The sequence below is a fragment of the Anomaloglossus baeobatrachus genome, chromosome 3 (assembly GCF_048569485.1).
Source record: "Anomaloglossus baeobatrachus isolate aAnoBae1 chromosome 3, aAnoBae1.hap1, whole genome shotgun sequence".
In the NCBI taxonomy this organism is placed as follows: Eukaryota; Metazoa; Chordata; class Amphibia; order Anura; family Aromobatidae; genus Anomaloglossus; species Anomaloglossus baeobatrachus.
This window is the reverse complement of record NC_134355.1, coordinates 682,863,033-682,873,298: the sequence shown is the minus strand read 5'-3', so window position 1 is coordinate 682,873,298 and position 10,266 is coordinate 682,863,033.

The window sequence follows — 10,266 nt, the reverse complement described above, 5'->3', positions numbered from 1 at the left end:
ATAGTGTGTGATATAAGCAAAAAACAAGGCTGAGCGTGTATATTGTGTATGTGGACATGTACACTCTGTATATTACCAAACAAATGTAACCTAGAATAGAAACAAAAAATAGAAAATTTTCAGCAAGTAAATCAATAGTAAGGTGTAAAAATCAGAGTCCTTAGTTGACACTTTTTTTTATTAAAAAGCATAAAATCCATGCCATCGTGACAAGGTGAACCCCAGTCAGGATGGTTTCTATCTCTAATATGTACAGTACAGACCAAAAGTTTGGACACACCTTTTCATCTCTAGAACAACTATTAAGAGGAGACTTTGTGCAGCAGCCTTCATGGTAAAATAGCTGCTAGGAAACCACTGCTAAGGACAGGCAACAAGCAGAAGAGACTTGTTTGGGCTAAAGAACACAAGGAATGGACATTAGACCACTGGAAATCTGTGCTTTGGTCTGGTCAGTCCAAATTTGAGATCTTTGGAGCCAACCACCGTGTCTTTGTAGAAAAGGTGAACGGATGGACTCTACATGCCTGGTTCCCATCGTGAAGCATGGAGGAGGAGGTATGATGGTGTGGGGGGGCTTTGCTGGTGACACTGTTGGGAATTTATTCAAAATTTAAGGCATAATGAACCAGCATGGCTACCACAGCATCTTGTAGCAGCGTGCTATTCCATCCGGTTTGCGTTTAGTTGGACCATAATTTATTTTTCAACAGAACAATGACCCCAAACACACCTCCAGGCTGTGTAAGGGCTATTTGACTTAGAAGGAGAGTGAAGGGGTGCTACACCAGATGACCTGGCCTCCACAGTCACCAGACCTGAACCCAATCGAGATTGTTTGGGGTGAGCTGGACCGCAGAGTGAAGGCAAAAGGGCCAACAAGTACTAAGCATCTCTGGGAACTCCTTCAAGACTGTTGCAAGATCACTTCCGGTGACTACCTCTTGAAGCTCATCAAGAGAATGCCAAGAGTGTGCAAAGCAGTAATCAAAGAAAAAGGTGGCTACTTTGAAGAACCTAGAATATAAGACATATTTTCAGTTGTTTCACACTTTAAGTATTTCATTTCACATGTGGTAATTCATAGTTTTGATGCCTTCAATGTGAATCTACAATTTTTAGAGTTATGAAAATAAAGAAAACTCTTTGAATGAGAAGGTGTGTCTAAACTTTTGGTCTGTACTGTATGTCTGTGACGACACAGCAGAGAAAAGGATCACTGTTTGTGGAAAAGAGAATAGTGTTATACATGTTTTTCAAGGCAATTTGAGGCTTTGGAAGAATTTTTACTAACTACAAATCATATTTGCAGAATCTGACAAATTAAAATTGTAAAAGATAAATTCATCTCTAACAACCAGACATGGTAATACTTATACATAAAAAGTTTTATCAATGTCAGTAAGAAGCTGATTATTTTTATAGTACTCAAATAGGATGATGACGATGGCAACAGTCAAAGAACTAAGAAGGAACTGAGAGGACAGTGAGGATTTTTGTCTTAAGAACATTATCTCTGCAGATATTGACAAAAAAGCAACAACTTAATTCAAAAAAGTGATTTATTGAGAAAAGAGCATCTACCATGAATCCATGAGATTAGTATGAGAATAGTAGTAAAAGCCCCTTACCATGGAAACTGATATCTAGAAGCCCATTGGAGTCAGCAAGATATATAAAAGGATACAACAGGGTTAGGAAGAATCAGATTGGTCCTCCAGAAAACCAGAAGATCCCCCAATGTGCAAAGTTACTAACATACAGTGATGGTTCATTGATTGAAAGGGTTTTTTTTAAAATGTGTTAATATTTCTGCATAAATTTGACCAGAACGAAATCAGATTTTCACACAAATCTAAAAACTAGATAAATAGACAAAAAAAGCAGCCAAATTTTAGACTTTGTCATTATTTATTGAGTAAAATGACTCAGAACGCTGTGTTTGGTTATACGAGGGGCTGCTGATAAGTCTTTGTGATTTTTTTTGTTTCTATGATAACGAATGTAACATCACATGAAAGCCTTATGTGTCTAATATATGTTTTCAAAATGGTGTGGCTTATGGTAACAGTGTTCTACACCCGCGGGAAAACAAAATGGTGGAGTCAAATGCGATATTCCCAGAAACTGAGAGCAGAGGAGTCATACAATTCTTGTTTCTTCAAGGAAATCCGCGAAGGATATTCATTAGGGAGCAATGCCCTTCATATTCCACAGTTAAGAACTGCATTGCCAAATTTAAACGGGCCACTTCAGCACCAATGATGAAGAACATCCTGGACGAGCGAGAGTGGTTGTTGTTCCGGAGATCGTTGATGCTGTGCACAACCTCCTACTGGAGAATCCACGAATTTCAGCTAAGGCAATAGCAGACATCATGGGGATTTCCCATGAACGTGTTTGTGTCATTATCCATGAACATTTGGACGTAAGGAAGCTTTCTGCAAAGTCAGTCCCCAAATGTTTGATCAAAGATCAGAAAAGAATGCAAGTGAAAACTTCCCGGTCCATTAGTCAGCATTTCTGGACTGATAAGAACTTCCTGGATCAACTGGTTACTATGGATGAGACCTGGATATATTTGTATGACCCAGAAAACAAGGAGCAGTCAAAGGAATGGAGGCACAGTGGTTCTCCTCACCCAAAGAATTTCAGGGTGCAAAAATCAGCCACTAAGGTGATGGGGTCTGTTTTCTGGGATAAGGAGGGCGTTCTGCTAGTGGACTACTTTCAAAAGGGTTCCACCACTAATGCAAGGTATTACATTGAACTTTTGGACCAATTGAAAGCAGCTCTGAAGGCCAAAAGGTGCGGCAAACTGTTCAAAGGAATCTTGTCCTGCAAGACAAAGCCTCCACTCACACTGCACAAGTGACCATGGCAAAACTGGCAGAGCTGGGCTTCCAGCTGGTTGACCACCACCTTATTCACCAGATCTACCTTCCTCAAATTATCATCTGTGTCCAAACCTGAAGAAACACCTCAAGGGTACCAAATTTCACACCATTTCTGATGTCATGTCTGCTATGGATGCCTGGTTTGAGGTACAACTTAAAGCCTTCTTTTTGCTAGGCTTACAAAACTTGGAATGCCGATGTAAGAAGTGTGTTGACATCAGTAGAGAATATTTGGAATAAAGGTAAAGTTTAATAATCCAATCTCGTTTCTTTTTGGGTAATGCCAAAGACTTATCAGCTGCCCCTCGTATTTGGCGTAACTTAAAATTTTATGAGATCCCTTGATTGGTGAGTGAATGGGTCGAGATTTGAATTTGGAATAGCATACAGATTTAACATTAGATGCCAGAACATGAAAATACTGTATATAAAAAACAGAAAAATATTACTCATCTTGCTGCTCGGCTGTCGCACTGACCCCACAGCCTGCAGTCTGGTGCTTCGTGCCTCTTATTTTTTCCTTAGCCCATCTCATACATCATGTTCAACCATTTCACTTTATGCCACGTCTACCTGTTTCTGTCACTGTGACATTGTGGTGTATGTCTTAACGTCACAAATTTACAATAAGCATTGTCCAAGGTCAGGTCAGAAGTAGAGATGAGCGAACCGGTCGTGGTTCGGCTCGAGTTCGTTTCGCCGAAAGGAGGTCTCGTTCGGTTCGGTGAACCGGTTCGGCGAACCACTCGAACCGCATAGGAAACAATGGAAGGCAATCAAAAACACATAAAAACACCTAGAAAGCACCCTCAAAGGTGACCAAAAGGTGGCAAACAACTCACAACACAACACAAACACATGGGAAAGTGACAAGAACAAATTCTCATGCGAAAACAAAACAGCGTTACGAGGAAAAAGAGGACGAGACACAAATATAGGCATGGCATGCCCTTCTAAAATCATCTAAAACACCGCAAGGTGACTCCAAGCGGAGTCTCCCTTTTTTTCCAAAAATTAGGCCACACAGACACCCCATCAGTGGCAGCACTTGTGCCCTAGTTGTACACTTCACAGGTAGATTTGCATCAACAATATTCAAAATTACGCCATCCTTAACCCTTCCCAGGATGACCCTGGGGTAGGTAGCAAAGTCTTTGCTGAACCATGACTTGTTCATCTTGGCTCCTTTTTAAAAATACAGCAAGCAAGGGTTACTCCAAGCGGAGTCTCCCTTTTTCCAAAAATTGGGCCACACAGACACCCCATCAGTGGCAGCACTTGTGCCCCAGTTGTACACTTCACAGGTAGATTTGCATCAAGCACATTCAAAATACACAAGCATTTACTCTCCCCAGGATGACACAGGGGTAGTAAATTCCTTGTGGATCCATGACTTGTTCATTTTGATGAACGTTAGTCTGTCCACATTGCCACTGGACAGACGCATGCGCTTATCTGTCAGCACACACCCAGCAGCACTGAAGACACATTCAGAGACAACGCTGGCAGCTGGACACGACAAAATCTCCAAGGCGTAAGTGGATAGCTCTGGCCATTTTTCAAGATTTGAAGCCCAAAATGAGCAAGGCTCCAGTTGCAAAGTCATGGCATCGATGTTCATTTGGAGATACTCCTGTATCATCCTCTCCAGCCGTTAACTATGTATCAGACTTGATGTCTCTGGTGGCCTTGCAAAGGATGGTCTAAAAAAAATTATAAGAAGATTCAATAAAATTGCTGTTACCAGCACCAGATACGGTGCTGCTGGTACGGTTAGACTGTTGAAGATGACGAGACCGTCCCATGTTTGTCGAGTTACAACTGGGAGATTCACTCAGTGCACCACGGGTGTTTTGTGGAAAAGCCGAGTTAAGATCGAGTAACAGCTTTTGCTGATACTCCTGCATACGTGCGTCCCTTTCTATGGCTGGAATTATGTCACAAAATTTGGACTTGTACCGGGGATCTAATAGTGCGGTAAGCCAGTACTCATCATCACTTCTAATTTTGACAATATGAGGGTCATGTTGGAGGTAGTGCAGCAAGAAGGCGCTCATGTGTCTGGCACAGCCATGCGGACAAGGTCCACGCTGTGTTTGTGGCATAGAGGTGCTAACCGTTCTTTCTTCCTCTGACATCTCCCCCAACCTCTTTCAACTGAAATTTGACCAAGGTCTCCCTCATCCGCTGAGTCTTCCATGTCCATGGACAGTTCGTCCTCCATTTCTTCATGTTCTCCTGCACCTTCCTCAACATTTCGCGTGCTACCATGTGCCCTTGTTGATCCCTGTCCCCCATGGTCCCATGTCTGCCGCCTTGGTGATGATGAACGTCTGGACCTTGGTGATGTTGTTGTCTCTTGCGCATATGAATCCTCCTGTAGTTCCTCCCTTTCTTGTTGTCCCACCCCTTGAGTCTGAATAGTGTTTAGCGTGTGCTCCAGCATGTAAATGACTGGAATTGTCATGCTGATAATGGCATTGTAAGTGCTAAACATATTCGTCGCCATGTCGAAACTGTGCAGAAGGATGCATAGGTCCTTGATCCGAGACCACTCCAACAGTGTGATCTGTCCCACCTTTGCATCTCATTTTCCCAGGCTATACGTCATGACGTATTGCACCAGGGCTCAGCAGTGCTGCCACAGTCACTGTAACATGTGGAGAGTCGAATTCCAGCGTGTCGGCACATCGCATTTCAGGCGATGAACCGGCAGGCCGAAAGACTTCTGGTGCGATGCAAGTCGCTCAGCTGTGGCGGTTGAACGGCGGAAGTGAGCAGACAGTTTTCATGCCCTGTTCAGAAGGCCATCAAGGCCGGGATAGTGTGTTAAAAATTGCTGGACAACAAGGTTCAACACGTGAGCCATACAAGGCACGTGTGTCACCTTGCCCAGGCGAAGGGCCGCACCCAGGTTTGCAGCATTGTCGCACACGGCCTTACCAGGCTGCAGGTTGAGTGGAGACAACCATTTACCAAACTCAGTCTCCAGAGCTGCCCACAACACAGCCGCTGTGTGACTCTTAGTTCCAAGACATTTCAAGACAAAGACAGCCTGATGCCATTGCGCTCTGCTGCCAGCATAGTAATGAGGGGTGTGTGATCCCTTCTGCGCAGTTACAACGCTGGTGGCCTGACCAGGCAGGCTTGGGGCGGAGGTGGAGGACCCAGACGAGGTTGAGGAGGCAGAAGCAGTGGAGGAACTTGGACAGACAGAGGATTGACACACAAGTCGTGGGGACGGCAATACTTTTGCAGCAGACCCTTCACCATCTATCACCATAGTTACCCAGTGCCCAGTCAGCGACATGTAACGTCCCTGTCCATGCTTACTGGTCCAAGTATCGGTGGTGAAATGCACCCGTTCACACACAGAGTTTCTCAAGGAAGCAGTGATGTTGTGTGCGACATGCTGGTGTAGTGCAGGCACACCTTTCTTGGAGAAGTAGTGGCAACTGGGCATCTGGTACTGGGGCACAGCGACAGACATAAGGTCTCTAAAATCCTGTGTGTCCACCAGGCGGAAAGGCAGCATTTCGGTAGCCAAGAGCTTACAGAGGGATAAAGTCAACCTCTTAGCTTTGTCATGGGTCGCAGGAAATGGCCTTTTATTTGTCCACATCTGAGGGACAGAGATCTGGCTGCTGTGTGTAGTCAGTGGTGAGTAGGGTGTCCCTGGAAAAATGCACGTTTGTGAGGAAAGTGCAAGCGCAGACATGATGTTGCCTTCATCCAACGTTGGTGCTATCGATGTCTGAGAGAGCTGTACACACGCACTTGTTTCCCCTTCCAAACCAACTGACGACCTACCAAGCAAACTGCTTGTTGTGGTTACAGTGGTGGAAGTTGTGCGTGGAAAACCAGGTGTGACAGCTGTCCCCACAGTCCTAGAAGATGAAGAGCGCGCGGATGCACTGGAAGGGGCAGGCGGTGGATGGTCCGCTCCGCTAGGCCGCATTGCAGCATGGTGAGCTTTCCACTGGGACATATGATATTTATTCATGTGACGATTCATGGAAGAAGTTGTCAAACTGCTGAGGTTTTGCCCTCTACTAACAGAATCACGAAAAATTTTACATATCACATGATTTGGGCGATCCTTTGCTATGTCAAAAAAGGATCAGGCTAGGCAAGGCTTAGAGGGCATGCGACCTGCTGAGCCACCCCAACTAGTGCTCAGAGGCACAGTTTTGGCTGAGGATGCAGTTGTAGACGTGCTACCAGTACTTCTCCTCTGTCCAGGAAGGCGCAAGGTAACTTCGTCATCAGTTGCATCCTCCTCCACCGCCTCTGTTGACCTCCTCGAGTGCCTGACTGTGGGTTGACAGTAGGTGGGTTCTAGAAGCTCCTCATCAAGCGTTGTGTTTGCACTCCCCTCCCCCTCAGACTAAGCCTGTTCCTGCCCTGAACGAATATTTAAGTTGTCATCCCAATCTGGTATCTGCGTCACATCGTCATCAGTATGTTCCTCATTGTCTATTACAACAGGAGTTTCAGTTTATGAATAAGGGTCAACATTATGCTCAGAAACTTGGTCATCACGGCCTGAATCTGAGTCACAAAGGTTCTGGGCATCACTGCAGACCATTTCCTGGTCTGTACTCACTGTAGCTTGGGAGCGGACCTCTGATTCCCAGGCTATAGTGTGACTGAACAGCTCTGCAGACTCAGACATCTCTGTTCCACCATACTGTGCAGGGCGGATGGAGACTTGAGAACTCGGAGAAAGCAAGTGTGATTGGGATGACAACTCAGAGGACTGGTGTTTTTTTGATGCGTTAGTTGAGGTGGAAGAGAGGGCACTTGTTGGACCATTTGAGATCCATTCAAGCATTTTCTTTTGTTGGGCAACGTCTACCTTTGTTCCAGTTGTTCATGTTTGTAAAAAAGGGAGCACATCCGATTGTCCACGGAAAGTAGTAGAAATCTTACTTTTGCTGGAAGATGGCCTATCTTCAGCAGATGTTAATGGAGCTTAGCCACCTTCCCCACGGACACAACCTTTTTTTCCTTTTCCAACACGCCTGTTCCCATTTCCACCAGCATCTGTCATTTTGCCACTCATTTTGCTAGCGACAAGAATGTCCACTTAAAATGTGGTAGTAAAAATTGAGAGGTGGTGTAGATTGCAGCGGTGGTCTACCTTTATTGACAGCAGAATAAACAACAATAACTATCCCGGACAATGAAACTATGGCCCTTAAAATGGCAGCATAGTTTGCTAGTATAATGGCTTAGTAACAATGAGCTTGAGTGTGCAATGCAGAGGTGCTGCAAATAGATTTGCACTAGTGGGACACTAATGGAAGTCCAACAGCCACTTTTAGGATGCCACTAAGTTTACTCAGTGTTTGCTAGTATAATGGCTTAGTACCAATGAGCTTGAGTGGGCAATGCAGAGGTACTGCAAATAGATTTGCACTAGTGGGACACTAATGGAAGTCCAACAGCCACTTTAAGGATGCCACTAAGTTTACTCAGTGTTTGCCATTATAATGGCTTAGTAACAATGAGCTTGAGTGTGCAATGCAGAGGTGCTGCAAATAGATTTGCACTAGTGGAACACTAATGGAAGTCCAACAGCCACTTTTAGGATGCCACTAAGTTTCTTCAGTGTTTGCTATTATAATGGCTTTGTAACAATGAGCTTCAGTGTGCAATGCAGAGGTGCTGCAAATAGCTTTGCACCAGTGGGACACTAATGAAGTCCAACAGCCACTTTTAGGATGCCACTAAGTTTCCTCAGTGTTTGGTATTAGAATGGCTTAGTAACAATGAGCTTGAGTGTGCAAAGGGCAGGAGGGTACAGTGGCCGGGTTGTAGGTCAGTGTACAGGAAAGGAAGCCTCACTTGCTATCCCTCCTAATGGTGAAATGCAGCAAGGAACTCCCTGACCTTAGCTACACAGACGCTGTTATCTTCTGTAGCTGTTAAAACCTCTTTCCACGGACTTGACTTTCACCTATGGCTCTGAGCCTGCTGTAATTAGCCCTTACAAGGGCTGAAAGAAACTTCTATCCCTATTCTGTATAGCGCTGTGTGTAGAGCGTACACAGCAGTATCGGAGACAGGAGCTGCACCTGCAGTGACTGACTCCCAGATGCAGAAGGCAGATAATGACGTCCACATGGGCAGATGCCCGTATTTATAATGCAGGGACATGTGACATGGACATCCTATCACACATGCCGTTGCTTCTCTGCCTAAAAGTCCACTTAGCTGTGTGTGTGTCTGGGATTGGCTGACATGCTGGCCCGCCCCACTACACACGCGCTTAGGGGGGGAAGGAAGAACAGAAAAAAAAAAATGGCGATCGCCATTATCCATACAGCAGTGATCTGAATGCGCTGTTCCCGCACACTATACGCTGAAATTTCAGAATAGTGTGAGTCACAGAGTGACTTACACTATTACAGCGGAAAGCCAGCTAGTAATTAGCTTGGCTTTTTGCTGCTAGAACCGTTCTCGTACGTAACTAGAACTATCGAGCTTTAGCAAAAAGCTCTAGTTCGATCTAGAACAGCCCCCAAAATCACTCGAACCGCGACTGGAGAACCACGAACCACGCTCAACTCTAGTCAGAAGCTTGAGGGATGCTCATTATGACGGGATGATGTGCACTGTTTTGGATAGATTAAAAATCTATTTGGAATCCTCGGCATATAGTGAAATAGTCAGTGGATCCATGTGACAAGATCATTGGAAAAACAGAAGAACAGAAAACCAAATGGTGAACTGTGGAGCATTGGGACAGATGAGTATTGGGACGGTATAATTATTAAAATTTTAAGGCATTTACCTTTATGTTTATGGAGTCGGCCGCCATTTTTTCAGAATTTGTGTATTGAAAAATATCCATATTCTGGAGAATATAATTTTTTGTAATATTCAAGAAAATTAAGTTGCACTGGAAAAAATCATCTCATCTTTAAAATCTGTAAAATCATAAAGTAACTTAATACAAGGATTGGACAAACTTTGTATTGATGGCCAATCCATAGGATAAGTCACGAACATCTGATCAGTTGAGTTGTGACACCCTACTGATCAGCTGTCCTTGATCAGTCCTGTCCAGATATGTTCAGTTTTGCAGCAGAACTACATAACTTTGACAACTGTAAAGCAATGTCATGGAGTACCAAAAGTTTATCCCACCTGTTACACCCCCACCTCCACCCCAACAGCACCTGCCCAAAGAAAATCTCCGCCACCACCCTTTCCAAAGACTGTGAGGAAGCAGCCATCTGTGAATTCTGGGATCATGCAGTAGATAACGTGCTACCTTCACTATGTATTGCTCGCTGCAGTTGTCGACGCAGGACTTACCTCATTTGGGTAACAGCATTTTGACATCTTAGCGGGATATTGC